At 31.0% G+C, this 15,826-nt stretch overlaps 1 pseudogene; it reads right to left on the reverse strand.

The window, feature by feature from the left end:
* Positions 1-1,582: 1,582 nt before the first annotated feature.
* On the reverse strand, positions 1,583-5,239 carry LOC120257984 (annotated as a pseudogene).
* Positions 5,240-15,826: the final 10,587 nt, after the last annotated feature.

Consider the following 15,826-nt stretch of genomic DNA (forward strand, 5'->3'; position numbering starts at 1 on the left):
GCATACAAATGCCAGACAAAGTTTTGAGGAATAAGAGCACTGAGATTGTACAATTTTTTTTTTTTTGTTTCTCATCATACTCTCTGACGAGCTCATCTCAAAATAGTGAAATACAATGAATACAGACAAGAGAGAACTGGATGTTAATTTTCTTTCTTTTTTTTTTTTTACTTTGTTTTATTATAAGAGTTTGATCGCTACTGAGATCAAGCTACTACCTCATCAATCAGTTAATCAGACTTGAGCCCCTTTGGCACCTTTTAGAATGAATCTTCTTATAATTTTAAATTAATAAAAATTAATATTATATATATATATAAATATGGAAAAACCATTCTTCATGATGAAAAGAAAAAACTAGAACAAAAGAGACAAAAGTGACAAAAGGGACAGATTAAAACAGAAAAACAAATTGTCCACGAAAGGTGAGGAATCAGAGGAAAATTAATAAATATAGAGAATACAATGATAAATATTTTTTTTTTAAATTAAAAAAAATTATTATGTCATAAGTTTATAATTTATGAATTTTATTAAAAAAAAAAATTAGCACCAAACACGGAATTTGATTGTGAAATCGAGAAACATGTGAAAAGGTTAGGGTGCCATGATTCACAAGTCCTTGAAAAATTAGGTGGCAATAATCTCAATCATTATCTTGTTAATTAAAGTCAATATTCAATTTATATTTTATTTAAAATTATTCCATAGGAACGTGTTTAGCATTAGGAAAAATACACCCTCGATCTGCCTTTTCTTAAAGCAATGCAACATAGATGATGAAATTATGAATTTCTAACATTACTAATATAAAATCTATTTGAGAATAAGTTTGGAAAGTGAGAATCAAAATTCAAAACTTTGGATCCTTTCCATTAATGACCACAAACAAACAAGAGGATTCATTCAGCTAAAAAAAATAAAAACATTAAATACACATGAAAATTTTGTGCTAATTAAATATGGCAATAAAAATTTTGGGTATTCGTAATGTTTTTATTTTTTTGACAAAGACGAGCGCCATCACCACAGGGGAATTGTCAAAAGGAGTGCTCCTATTTTGTTTTGTAGTCTAATTCATTCAAATTTTAACATGTTTATATTTTCAAAATAATATTTCACATTGTATTGTTAAAAAATATTTTATTATAAAATTTCTTTTTATTAATCCCTTTAATTTTACAAATTCATAAAACATCTATATTTCTGATTTTTTTTTTTTTTTGATAAAAATGACATATGTCATATACATTAGTAACATACATACATACCAAAAATTGATCATCCATCCTCACCCAATAACTCAAGGTTAGACAATAAACTCATACCAGTAACAAAAAATTCATTATCATCACTATGCTTAATAAAATTCAAACTTGAAACTTTTTAAATGTCTCACACTTATTTTTTACAATGAAACTAATACTACTGGGTTATGAACCCTTTGATTAAAATTAGTATATGACTCTAAATTTAAATAAATAAATAAATAAATATATATATATATATATATATATATATATAAAATTTGGTCTCCGTAAGCTGTCTCTTTAGCATGCCTGAATACCCTCCCAACAGACAATTAAATCCAAAGAAGGTAAAATAAACTCAGAGTTCAGATATACAACATTTTAACTTATTCTAAATACCAGCATTCTATATTACTTCAATGATGTTTTCTCATACATAGATCCACACCACAAGCTGTATATATATATATATATATATATATATATATAAACAAGACATATAAAAATCACAGCAATATTTGATCATAGAGAATATAGTCTCTTTATTAGGAGATAAGCTGGTGCAATGCAAATCTTCTAGAAGCAACACTCCTCCAGCACACAACAGCAGCAGAGAGCAGCCATGCTGTATCATGACACAAGGAACAAGGATATATAATAACTGATTAATTTAGTTGAGAAAAAGAGAATATTAAAATGAACAAATTGAGAGAAAACATTCATGGATAATGTAAATGCTCTTTATTGTCTGAGAAAAACTTGCAAGACCAATAAAAATAATATCAAACCTGAGAACTAGATCTAAATACAAATGAGCTAAAAGGGGAAGATGATGCTAGTCATGTTTCTCTACACAATCTAGCAATAAAATAAGAGAATCAGTCATGTCTGAAAACCAATGTCTGTCAAAGATGACATATCCAACCCAAGATTTATGTTCCACTTTTAAAATGCATACTAACACTATAAAGTGAATGGAATTTACATCGACGAAAGAAATAGTGGATCGACTAAAATCCAAATTCCAGTTCTTCTGTATGACAACACATTAGATAGAGAGAACACAATTCGAGATGAGGCAAGAGCCAATAGCTCTGTGTATTCAAAATTAACACAACTCCATGATCTCCTAAAATTCTCAGAACAATCTCTTGAATTATTATTAGTTAGGTAAGCTAGTTTCTAAAGGATCTCACAGGGCCAGCCTTGAGTTTTATAATTAATGACAGTGATAGTGTATACTGAATTCTAAAACTTCTCAAACCAGTCTCTTATCCAATGTCTAATTAATGAGATGCTCTTTTTTCTTGATTTCTATCAACCAGATGAGTATTGTGATGAGGGCATAATATATTGGTGGACAGTCCAGTTTTATATTGAGACCATTTAACCTTGCATCCAGTCTGGTCTAATAAGCTTTTATTTTGATACAGTTTGATCTGGCCATGTCTCAACTTGGTGTGAAGTGGGAAAAAATATCTCAGATAAATCAAACACTATTCATATATCTTATCCTGACTTAGTTCATGGTCTACTATTTGAGTTAGGAACCAGGTTTTCATTAGGACACATTGAATTCCACTTATAATTATGATTTTAGACCAGATACCTCAAATGGTTTAAGAGAGAAAATGACCACCCGACTCTGAAGTTTTGTGCACCCTCATAAGCAAGTAAGCAGTGTTTGGACTAAAGAGAGTAATAGGGAAGGAAAAGAAAGCGAATGAAAATAATTACACGAAAATCTCACGAGTTGATCCTTCATTTGCTTATAAAACTAACTTACTTCCACCAATCAGGCACTAGAGGAGACCAATTTCACCTTCTTTCTGTGTTATCCTTCTCCATTTTGCCTAAGTATGGATACACTCTATGAGTCTGAAGTTGCAACAAAAAAGAAATCCTAAACTTTAAATGAAAACTTACATTAGAAATGATTCCGGGACTTCAAATGTGAAACTCCATACAAATCCAAAGAAACTACCCATAAAACAACCTGATGTGGCATCTTTATTAATGGATTGGGGTTTGATACAATGAAGAAGGAAATAAGGATCAGCCAGTGCATAAATGACGATAAGGACATTGGAAAAATCACTACTCAGTACTGACACCCTGCTATTTAAACCAATAATATCTTTTTTAAACTAAACTATAGCAGGAAAACTATGTTACTGTCCTCAATTAAATGCAAAATATTTTCAATTTTCTTAATTGGGCTCAATACTAACCGAAACCAATTAGATTGTAGCAAAAATGTGGAGGTAGTCAACATATTGTTTGCTTTCCAGAACTCATAAAGACATGATTTCTTCACAATTGCAATCTTGTTTTTCAGTCTAAATTTTTTCATTAATATGTGCCATATGTTGTTCATGCGAATTTGAGTATACAACTGAGCTTTGCTGGCAAAATATAATATAAAATTAGTTGCTCTTCCAAGCCTACTGACTTCCAGAATTAAGGAAATTGAAGATATTGGAATAGAAAACTTGTGGGACAAATGGAAACAAAGTAAACACATAACTTAGCTACCAGAGAACAAGAAGATGTGATCTCAACAAAAATAACTTAACAGAAAACATAGGTTGAAGACAGAAATAACATCAAGCAAAGATAATAAGAAGGATTTCAAATCTGAAGACATAGGAGTTAAACATATTTATCCGTAAGTAAGTCAAGACAATAATAAGTAACATCAGGCAAAAATATGATATATCCTCACACAATCTTGCAATTAAAAATTAGTTACTGATAAGAGAATCAGGAAATTGAACGTAGTTTATTTACTTTTTTGAAAAAAAAAAAATCAGGAAATTGGCACAGACAAAAATGAGCCAAGGATATACCACATCAGAAAGAACATATATCAATGAACCATGTTATGAGAGAGAATAATGTGGTTTGATATTATACCAATAGTGAACGGTCCGGCTAATATGATATTCAGAATGAAAAGGGTATTGATATCTTTAGAAGTAAGTCAAAGACAGCAGATCTTAATTATTGAAAGGAATAACAAATGGATTCCGGATCCTTTTTATAATAATATAATCTAAAAGGAGTTGACAAAATTCACAAGCCAAGAAAGAACCAGAACATCTAAATGGCCAAATTCACGAGGACAGAATACTAATTTGCAAAAAGTACTAACAAACAATTATAATCTTAGCCAGATCAAGCTCAATGAAAATTTGTCAGCCAATCAGAAAAGAAGAGTGGACAGGAAGGAGCAACACACAACAGTTCAGATTATAAGTCTGATATACACCATACTTATGCTAAATGGAATGAAATAAAAAATGCTTTAGCTATATGCAATAAACTCAAGATTAAAAATAGCAAAAAGTCAAAACATGGAAAAGGCATAATTCATGAAAATCCAATCACACAAGATGCATACCATCCTTGCAGAAAGGATAAGCAGGAGCTATCATCTTGTCTGTGGTGATCATGGTGGTGGTGGTAGTAGACTTGAGTATGAGGAGGAGGAGGTGGTGGTGGTGGTGGTGGTGGAAGAGGAGGAGGATATCCATCATTGAAGTATCCCTGGTAGCCAGGAGGAGGAGGAGGTGCCCCAGGTGGGTAAACACCTGGCCTAGGAGGTGGAGGATAAGGAGATCCATACTCAGGTGGTGGTGATGGTGGTGGTGGATAGGGATGTGAGTATCCTGCAAACACAACAAATAGTACATACAAATCCAATAAATGATCAATCTAAAATCAAAACAATCTTATCAATTTGATTGCAACATACACACATGGAATTGAAAGATTACTACTACAAGTCTAAAAACATGATCAAAGATGGCAGGGACAAGATCTTGCCTGGTGGAGGATAGGGTTCTTGAGGAACACGTTGATAAGTCATTTTTGTTTCTTCCAACTCTTTTGCTGAACCAGTCTCATCTCATCAAAGTATTTAGCCTGTTAACATGGAAATATCATGATCCCCTTCCACTTTTAGCATTGAGACAGTGAGGATGGGCCATGATCCAACCATTCATTTTGAGTTCAGTGGACCTGCTTAACACCTTTATTTGGTTTTTCATTATTACAAAAGTAAATAATTAATTAAATAAATAAATAAATAAATGGTTGCAACCATTTGGCTGTTTGGTGCTACACTGTGCTACCTAATTTTCTTGTTGAAATTTGCCTTTATATCTCAACTATAAAAATAATAATAATAAACCATTTAATTGTTTGTTTTGGAAGTTTTTACTTACTACTGCTACCCCCTTGGAAAAAAAGTGAAATAAAATCTCTTGTATAATTTGTATTATTAAACATTAAATTTGTTTTTTTGATTGTAAAAGTATGAACTAAATCTTATATTATGATATTTGGTTTTATCTTGTAAGAAAATATCTTATATATTTAAATCCAAGATTAATAACCTTAATGATATATCATCTTTGATTCAATATAGATGGCAACAACAGTAATAAAGGAAGATAAAGATATTATCATAAATCAAAATTTGAAATTAAATATGATATTCACAAAGTAATGAAACTATCATTTATATAGATTTTGCAATTTTGTAGATTCAGGATGTTTTCTTAAAATATATTATTTTATACAAAATATTTGTAAATATTAATGCTATTAATTAAATATAAATACAATAAACATAGTAAAACATATATTCCAACAAATCTTTTCAAACCTAGATTAGAAAAAAGATAGATGGAGAGTTTTATATAAAACCATAAGAATCTTATTATTATTTTTTTAATAGAAAATTTACAGGTAAAAAAAAAAATCAACTTAGAGGATTATACCGACAATCAAATGAAAACTAGATTTTTTTTACTCACTCACCATTAAATTTGGTGAAGTGACCTCATTATCAAATCTGGTTAAAATATTTAACGTTATCTTTATGCTCCAGTGTTATTTAGGATGAATGATCCACACCTTATAATTATTTCTGAATATCACTTCAGTTATTTCTGTTTGACTTCTAACTAATAGATTATGTGGCATATACTTATATTATTAATGGTGTGCTATGTTGTGTTAGTGTTTCTAATATTTTTAATAATTATAAAGTTGTGCTTATCCACTTTTTATCAAAATTTCAAATAAATAAAAATAAAATCACATAAGATTGGTCACTATATATATATCTAGGAAAAGCAAATAATACAATACTGGTAATTGAGCATTATAAGAAAACTTAAATCATAATTATCATCATCTTCCCTAAGTAAAGTTGGAGAGAGGCTAAGACAAAATGATAATGAATGAAAGAGAAACTATGATGAGGTCGGTGCGGTGGATCTTTGTAATTGTACATTGCAACAATGAAAATTGGAGTCCATTCTTTAGATTCAATGATTTTTCTGAGCCATGGAAAAAGGGTCGGAGAGAGAGAGAGAGAGAGGTTATGATCTTGAATGAGAATAAAGAGGTTGGTTGATGAGTATAGCTAGAACATATATATATATATATATATATAGTGCCATATGAAAGAAGGATGCTTAATTACATATATTCACCTAAAGTAATTAAAGTAATTTACTATGCAAACAGTTAACTAGCTAATTAAAGTTGAGTTGCTTAGTGAGAGAGGTTGCTAGGTAAAAACACACACACACACACACACATATATATATATATATAATATATATGTGTGTGTTTGTACAAGAAATGAAAATGTAAAGGTAAATGACCCTGAATGGGAAGAAAGAAGTTAGAAAAGGCTTAAATGAGTGCATGTGCATGGAAAACTCTTGGCAAGAGAAACTATTTTTCTTATGTTTTAGTAATTCAATCTCAAATAGAGAAAGAAATGAAAGAGACCTAAAAATAATTAATTGAAAACAGTGGAATAAAAATTGAGTGCTTGTGAGAGAGATTGATTAGTATAATGGAAAAAAATATGACAGAGAAGAAAAGGCCGGGAGAGAGAAAGCAAAATAAATAAATAAATAAATGTTATTGTCTTGAACAAGAATAAGAGAGTGATTATTAGCTAGATATATCAATACGTCTTTTCCAATCAAAGGAAATTTACTAGATAGCACTTTAACGAGATTATATATCACTCATGCAAATTAAATTATTAACCCACCTGATAAGGGCAACCAAAGCTTGATAATGAATGCTAATTTAGACATATAATTTGAGTATCAATACATCTTTTCCAATAAAAGAAATTAACTATGATAAACCCAAGAAAACCTAGCTAGTAATAATGCTGTTACTCGATCTTAGTCACTTATGATCATACAAATCTTTGTTTTTTATTATTATGCACAATTTGTGATCTTCCTACATCTATATATGATTTTTAACTTTTGTCTTTTAGTTAAGAAAAATAATTGATTGACAATGGCCTTGCATTATCAACAGTTAAGTTCCCTAGCTTGTGCATGCTCTTCAGCAATCATTCATAAACAAACACCCATGCACGTAGGCAAGTCAAACAATAAAGTAATCAAGTCAGTGACCTTATCAAGAGAGCATCTGATACTATTTAGACACTCAGCCTAATTACATCACAGTCACTGGATTCCTCTATATGCATAACATCTTATTTATCAATATATCCAACTCACCTTTTTCTCCTCTTCACGATGTTGAACTTGTTTGTATGTACTGAAAGGAAGCCCATAAAGGTCTGGCATGAGGGGATAAGAGCCACTCAGAATAGCCAAGGAGACTGCCTATGAACCACACACAAAGTTTCTAGCTTCAAACTTATAAATGACATTAGAAAAACCTTAGGAGAGGAAATAGGCAAGTCATCCTTGGCTACCAAAGATGGCTCTCATCTTCATGTTAGACCTCTCTTCCTCTTTGTAATTTAGATCTCTTGCATTGAGTGCACAGCAGATGATCGGTTTGTATGCTATTTATAGTTTAGGCGCATGCCAATTTGGCTCATCATCTATCCTTGGCTAGCTATTTGATAAGGCCTAAAAAATGCTCATGCTGGCATGTAGAATATATTCTCACCATCTTCATGAAGATCAATTTGTATAGGCCGGCATGTCCATGATCCTTCCCCACCTTTCCAACTAGGGTGTGGCAGTGGAGAAAGAATATGCATGGATTGGCTGACTGAAAGCAAAGAATATGCATCATAATTTCCATGTTAGGTTTACAAAGCATAAGTCTGTGTGTGCAATACCATATCAGGATGTCCTTCAAGCACTCTCAAAGGCCATGTTTTGCTTCTTTCTCTGCTGTTCTTTTAAGTTTTCTTTTTGACACAAGAAAAGGTTTTGACCATGCATGTTTAAAAAAGGCAAATATTTATATACCTATATAGAGTTGAACATCTTTCCCTGTTTCGCATGAAGATGACTTACCATTGGTTACAAAGCGCCATAATTAATAGACAAAAAAACACAACAAAATTATTCCACATTCCAACATCAACATATACCCCATTCCCACAAAGTAAAGTCAATGACTTTCACCACTAAACCAAAGCTTTTGTGCCTTCCAAATTGTGGTTTGACTTTAGCTACCTATAAGGATCAATTTAGGTTATGCCGTTCAAATGATAGCAATGTTAACCCCATGCGCCTCTTGATACCAAGCTTCTTCATTTAAAAAGGTTTAAGACATATATATATATATATATATATTGTACGTGATACTCGTGTCAAGTAGGAATTGCATGGAATTAATTCATTAGGGTTTTTTTTTTCCTGAAGAAGTTGCCCATTGACATTTCAGGTCTGTTATTTTGAAAAGGCTAGCTACTTGATCAATATTCAATAGGATGTCTTTATAGTACCAAGATGAATAAGATACCCAGAAAAGGAAAAAGAGCATGGTAATATGCTTCTTTTTTCTAAGTAGTTTTCTTCAAAATTAGTGGAGAAAAGGATCAGATAGCATTATATATAATTAAGAAAAATAACTATTATGATTAATTAAGCAACATTATTAGTGTTCACCCATTCAGCCACCATTCACGTATCATGTCAACCTGGACACCTTTTAACAACTATAAAGAATAATCTTCTTTTGTCGACAACAATGTGAAATCAAGTGTAATCATCTCTTGAAAGCCATCCATTCTGATTCATCATGGGAAAAGTTTAAATTCTTCTAAGCTTGTATGGGAAGGTTTTGATTTTATATTCCTCTCTAACTCTTAGTGTTTCCGGCCGGATCATGCTCGCTAAATTTTAATTTAATTTTAATTTAATTTATGACACTAGGTATATATATATTTGTTGTCCACTTCTATCAAAATAAAAAAATAAATACCAGTCGGTATATTTTTGTACTTGCGTGTTCTTTTGTTGATGTTTATTAATTGTCTTTGTAAAATAAAATAATAATAAAATAAATAATGACAATAGTATGCTATGAAATAGTTTTTATAAAACCACTTCTACAACAAAAGAGTAGGTCTCTCTTTCAACTCAAAGATTAATTGTTAGAGTTCCATCCCGTTGGTTCATGTTAGAAAAACTACAAATTAAATTGATAAAAGAATGATATTGCGTTGGCGGAAATTCACTCGAGAAATTGAGCTAAATACATAATCACGGCGAGTGATTTTATGAGAAAAGAAGAAAATAAATTATTTAAACTTTGTCACTTTATGAAAAACAAGAATAAACTTGAATCCATCTTAGAGTTTACAAACCATCAATTATTAATTTTTTTTTAATATATTTATAAGAACAATAACCTTGAAATCCCTAAACATTTATAAACCGGCTTGGAGGTCCCTTTAACACTTGTAATGACCAATAAATACCTTTCGTAGTCTTTGAAAATATTGAATCAACTTTTTAATTTATGTAATACCAAACATTCATTTCTTTTGCATTTCTCCCATCCATTTTTTTTCTCATATATGTTTTTTCTCTTTCTATATTAATCTTGTATGTGAATATTCTTTTATTTTCTTATTCATATTTTTCCCATCATTAACAATGCTCATTTTTCTTGCTTGAGTTGTATGCTAATTGAGGAGGATGAAAAGAAAACTAAAATGTCTGAAAATGATGACTTTGAATAATTGATGGCTCGAATTAAATAGATAATGAGAGAATATAAATAAGAAACAAATATGAGCTTATAGGAGACTGAACAACCTGCAGAGGCTCTAATTGAAAGAATATGAGAAGTGAAAGTTTTTGTTTTTACTGTTTAAAAGTGCAAAAAAGTATCTTCAAATATATAAAAATTTTATGTCAAACAAATTATATAGAATATTTTTGTGGTTAAAATGTTGAGTTTATCCATAGGGTTTGATCACAGTGGCAAGATACAACTCCATACCATCATCAATATAACGAGATGGTTTGGACCTGATCATTAATTAATACTCCCCTTCAGGCCTTCTCATTCTCCGGCACCGAACAAACTCCCCTTCTTATTCTAAAATATCAATATTAAATTGAATATTATTATTTATTATCCATGACTACAACATTGGTAATTTCAGCTTCAACCTGTTTGGATCCAAATGGATATTGTGCATAAGATCAATATTATTATTTATTATCCAACACTACCACAATAGTAATTTCAATTTCCACCAGTTTGGACCCAAATGAATATTGTGCTCATGATCTTGTGCTTTTATTAGAAAATATATCATTTATCACAGAGACGGTAATAATTGTGATCAAAATTAAAGTTGGCAACCACTAAATAATCTAGTAATAAATCATCTTAATAATGGATGACAGCACAAGATCTATATTTAAATTGGGGTTACAACTTAATCAGCCAAATTGCTCATGAGAATTTAATTTAATTTATTTTTTTTTTAAATAAAAAATTTATATTATCTTATTAATATATGATAACCTTAAATAAAATTAATCTATCATATTTATAATTCTAAATGAAAACAAAAACTTGTTTCTTCTCTTTTGGGATCTTGAATCTCTACATTATAGCTATAACATAGTCTGTTATTAAAGGTAGAATATTGTATTTTTATTACTGCTACATTTTTGAAAAAGTGGATAAATCACATTCATTAAAAAAAAAAGACAGATTCTGCTACAATTTTGAAGGTAGTTTTTACTAAAGCGACCATGGATGTACCAATTCGCTTTTTCAAAGTGCTCATGTTCCCTTTTATCCGTGTGAAAATGTTGAAACTTTTTAGAAAAAGGCCCCCATGAAAAGATACCAAAGTTGGATATTTTCTCGTCTTCTCATCGCAAATCACGTGATCATATATGGCCTATAGTCTACTTTGAACATTTTATAGAAAACCCTGATATTTCTTTATATTACAATTGTTCCCCCTCAATCATCCCAAAAATATCATAAATTACAAAGATACGATTTTAGACAAAACCCCTTAATTTTTTTTTAATTACAAAATATCTCTTGTGCCACCATCACATTAATTGAGCTGTTAAAGCATTTACTTCATGTGGGCGGTTAAAAGTTTCACTTCCTTCTAATATATAGTTGAGGCATGACTGAGATGAATGTGTGGTGACTTATTCATGTTGTAAAAAAACACACACATTATTTGTTTAGACTATTTTTCATAAATTATTTATGAAGAACTCTTTGAAAATATCATATTCAAATACAATGATTTTTTTTTGTTACAAGAATGGTTTTTATACTATTTTTTTCATTTTATAAACAAAACGCAGTAAAAATCTGAGACATAATAAATGTGGGATTTTGAAGAACTGTTCTGATAATTTTTGTTGAATTAAAAAACTCTATATTGTTATGGATATTATAAAAATAGTTGATGCATGCTGTAGTAAGCATGTATTGTAGCAATCGATATTATTGTAGAAGCTGACCATGTTTTATTATAGCAACCGCCAACACTTGTACTATATATATTCCACCTATCAATATATTTTGAACAGTTTGATCGAATTAATTTTAACCGTCTATCTATTCATCTCTTGAATGTCTATAAGTACCTTCTCATTTGTCATAAATGATATAAAGAAAAGATAGATAATAAAGATGAATAAGGAGTGAAATATAATAAAAAATATTCGGTATTATATATATATATATATATATTTCAATACATATATTTATATTTATATTAAAGATGAATTATTAGTAAAATAAACAATATATGTTATATTTTTGTCATAAATTACAAAACATTTTTGGAAATTTTGTACTTTCACAAAACGCCATGTTAGTTTTAATTACGTAAAGGATCCTTTTTTATTTTGCCGTAACACCCTGAAACGTTTGTAAATTACAAAGATATAATATTGCACATGACCCCCTAATATGTTTTGAATCACAGAATATCCCTGACCAAATGGCTATTATTTTTTAAACCAACACCAAGAAATTGTCACATATTACAAAGATACTTTTTCAAACCTCAACCATTAATTAAGAATAAGTTTAAACTTTGAACCTTTTGTATGAGAGCATGTGTCTTAATCAATTTTTTTGTTTCTCCTGTTTTTAAAAAATCACCCGAAAAATTTCTCAAATTATAAACATACGCATTTCCTTAAATTACATAAAGATCCCCGGGTACTTTTTATTGTTTGTTTGTTTATTTTCAGTGCGAGAAAAAAAAAAGTAAGAACCAATTTTCCGAAATTGAGGTTGTTGAAGAGCATGTGCATTGATTGAGCAATTAATCTAGCCAGCAATGCGTTCGATACAACAAACAAATCCAAACTGAAAACTTAAAGATTAATAAGAAAGAAAATTCAAAGAAAATTTGCTCCTAAAGCAAGTAATAGTCTTCACATACTTCTAGTATGATGATGAAATTAAACAGCCAGGAGAGAAATATAGAAATTCAAGTAAAATTTTCTGTTAACCCTAATATGCATGGCCTTTGAACCCAACTTGAACTTTTGCTATAGGGAATATACATCATAAACATGTGTTAGACAGATAGTAACATATGATGGCAATCTCGATAATATCATAATTAAACTTGTTCTTTGAGAGTTTTTGAATAAGGTGGATAAACCAGCGATTTATTATACGAGTAGTACAAGGTACAAAAGCAGAAGCGAGAAAAAACTAGAAAGATAGAAAACTGTAAACCTCACCAGAAATGATGAGAACAGTGAGTAGAGAAAACATAAAAAAACACACATAAAAAAAGAGAGAATCTGGAGCCGACGAAGTCAACCATCTGGAGACACAACCTTGTCCAGTTACAGAGGTAACAGATTACTCCTAGTTTGAGCTGGGTGCCAGATCGCTGGTGAAGTCGATGGTTCTGGAACTCAGGAAGCTTAAGGAGCGCTTGATCTTCTGAATGTCCTCTGTAGCTTCCTGTTGGTGAGACTCCGAGTCTGCAGATATCCAAGTAAGAACCAAATTAGCTGTTTTTTTTTTCTGAAAAAGTGGATAAACCACATCTATTAAACGATAAAAAGCATACAGGAGAAACCACAAACAGGCAAAGAGCCAGATACAAAACCACTCAAGCCACAAGAAGTGAAACAAGAGCAACAAAACAAACCACCCGAGGATACAAGATCATCCTCCAACCCAGCCAGATACAAATTAGCTGTTTTGTATAGGGTAGAGGAAATGGAAGAACAACTATGATTAAAAATATGATTGTTGCGTTCCAGCCAAATAATCCAGAAAATGGCTCTGGTACAAAGATCCCAGATATTTCTGATTGAAGGGTTCAAAGAGGGTATCCAGTTGGTCCAGATATTTGAGACTGAGGAAAGTAGGGTTTCAGAATCAAATAGGCACTTGAAAAAGGACCAAATACGAGAAGAGAAGATACAATTTAACATAAGGTGGTCCACTGATTCAGAGTTATTGTGACAAAGTATGCATGTGTCAGTGGCGTACGGATTGCAACCTTTCTTGGATAAGTTCTCAAGCGTAAGAATCTTGTTATCCCAGGCTAGCCAACAGAATAAAGTAATTTTGCTAGGAGATTTAGATTTTCAGAAATTGGAATAGAGTTGGGAGCGGAGACCTCCGTCTATTAAGAAGTTGTAGAATGATTTGACAGAGAAATTTCCGTTTTTATCTAAAGACCAGGAGTATGAGTCTTTAGTTTCATTAGCACAATCCGGTAAAGAATTTAATAAAAAGTCATAATCTTCAGTTGTGGCTGTTCGAAAAGGATTATCATGGGAATTAAGCGTGAAAATAAATTGTTTTGAAGTAATCCAAGGATTGGAGCAGTCCAGGAAAAGAGATGCCCAACGGTTGTTGGGGGATTGGCCCTCCAGCCATCTATCAAACCAGAATAAGGTGTTTTCACCATTACCAACTGCCTTGATTAAGCAGGCGCGGGATATGGGTAAAATGGTGTTGATTCCTGCCCAGAAGAATGATTTATTTCTTGGTGGTTGTGAATACAGGATACTGGGAGAATCATAATTGAAATAGTTGGCTCTGATAATATTGGACCAGCAAGAATTCGGTGTGGTGATGAATTTTTACCACCATTTTCCAAGTAAGGCTTTGTTGAATTCTTGTAAATCAAGAATACCCTAGCCACCCATACTGTGGGGACGACAGATCCTTTTCCAAGCAATTAATCTAATTTCTTTCGGGCCAAGATCAGGCCCTTTCCATAAGAAATCTCTCTTGATTTTGTCAATTTCATGAATGACCCAGCTTGGAAGTTTGAAAACTGACATCCAGTAAACTGGTATAGAAGATAATACAGAGTTAATTAGAGTTAGCCTCCTGCCTAATGAAAGATAGATTGTTTTCCAGGGTCTGAGTCTGGCACAAACAGAATCAATCAACTTAGACCAATCAATTCTTCTGGGTCGTCTACCAGAAAGGGGAACACCTAGATAAATAATGGGGAGACAATCTCTGTTGCAATTAAGAATTCTCGCAGAAGAGGAGAGCGGTTGGAAGCCAAAATTGGTGGAATATAGGCATTTTTTGAGAAATTGATTGAAAGACAAGAGCAGCCTTCGAATAGATAAAGAATTAATTTAATGATTTTGAGAGTTGAGACTAGTATATTAAAATTATATATAATTTTTAAACTTATTTAAATAATCTATTTTTCATACTCATATTGCAGTTCATTAATTTAGAAATGAACTTTGTAACATGTGATGCCGGCCCATCCCCATAATATTTTTTTTTTAAATTATCTATTTATTATAATTGTACGGAGTGTAATCCCAATAATATCCACTATAAGAAATGAAACTCTCTTGTTGCTTTTGATCAGTGGGGTGATAAGGGCAAAAAACCAAAAAACAAAATATTGAAGTACTAAACATGAAATAACAAAAATAAATATATTTCACCAAGATATAATAGGCGTTTAAGCTATATATATATATATATATATATAACAAACAAATTCTACTTCAATTAAGACATGACAAAGAAAAAAATGAGAAAAAAAAGGAAGTTGGGTGTTGAAATTCCACCTTATAACTTGTCTATTTTATTATTTTTTGTCCCAAAAAACTAAATTGTTTAAATAAAAAAAAGCCAACTCTTTATGTACTTAAAAATCAACAACATAGCTTTCATTATAAAAACTCACTCTGTTCTAAGCTCACTCATCTTAAAATTAACTAGAAATTGGTCTCTATTAGAAAATTAATTAACATGTAATTTAAATAAGATTGAATGACACAAACATCAAGTTGGAATGGAAGTGT

Source organism: Dioscorea cayenensis, chromosome 4 (assembly GCF_009730915.1).
Source record: "Dioscorea cayenensis subsp. rotundata cultivar TDr96_F1 chromosome 4, TDr96_F1_v2_PseudoChromosome.rev07_lg8_w22 25.fasta, whole genome shotgun sequence".
In the NCBI taxonomy this organism is placed as follows: Eukaryota; Viridiplantae; Streptophyta; class Magnoliopsida; order Dioscoreales; family Dioscoreaceae; genus Dioscorea; species Dioscorea cayenensis.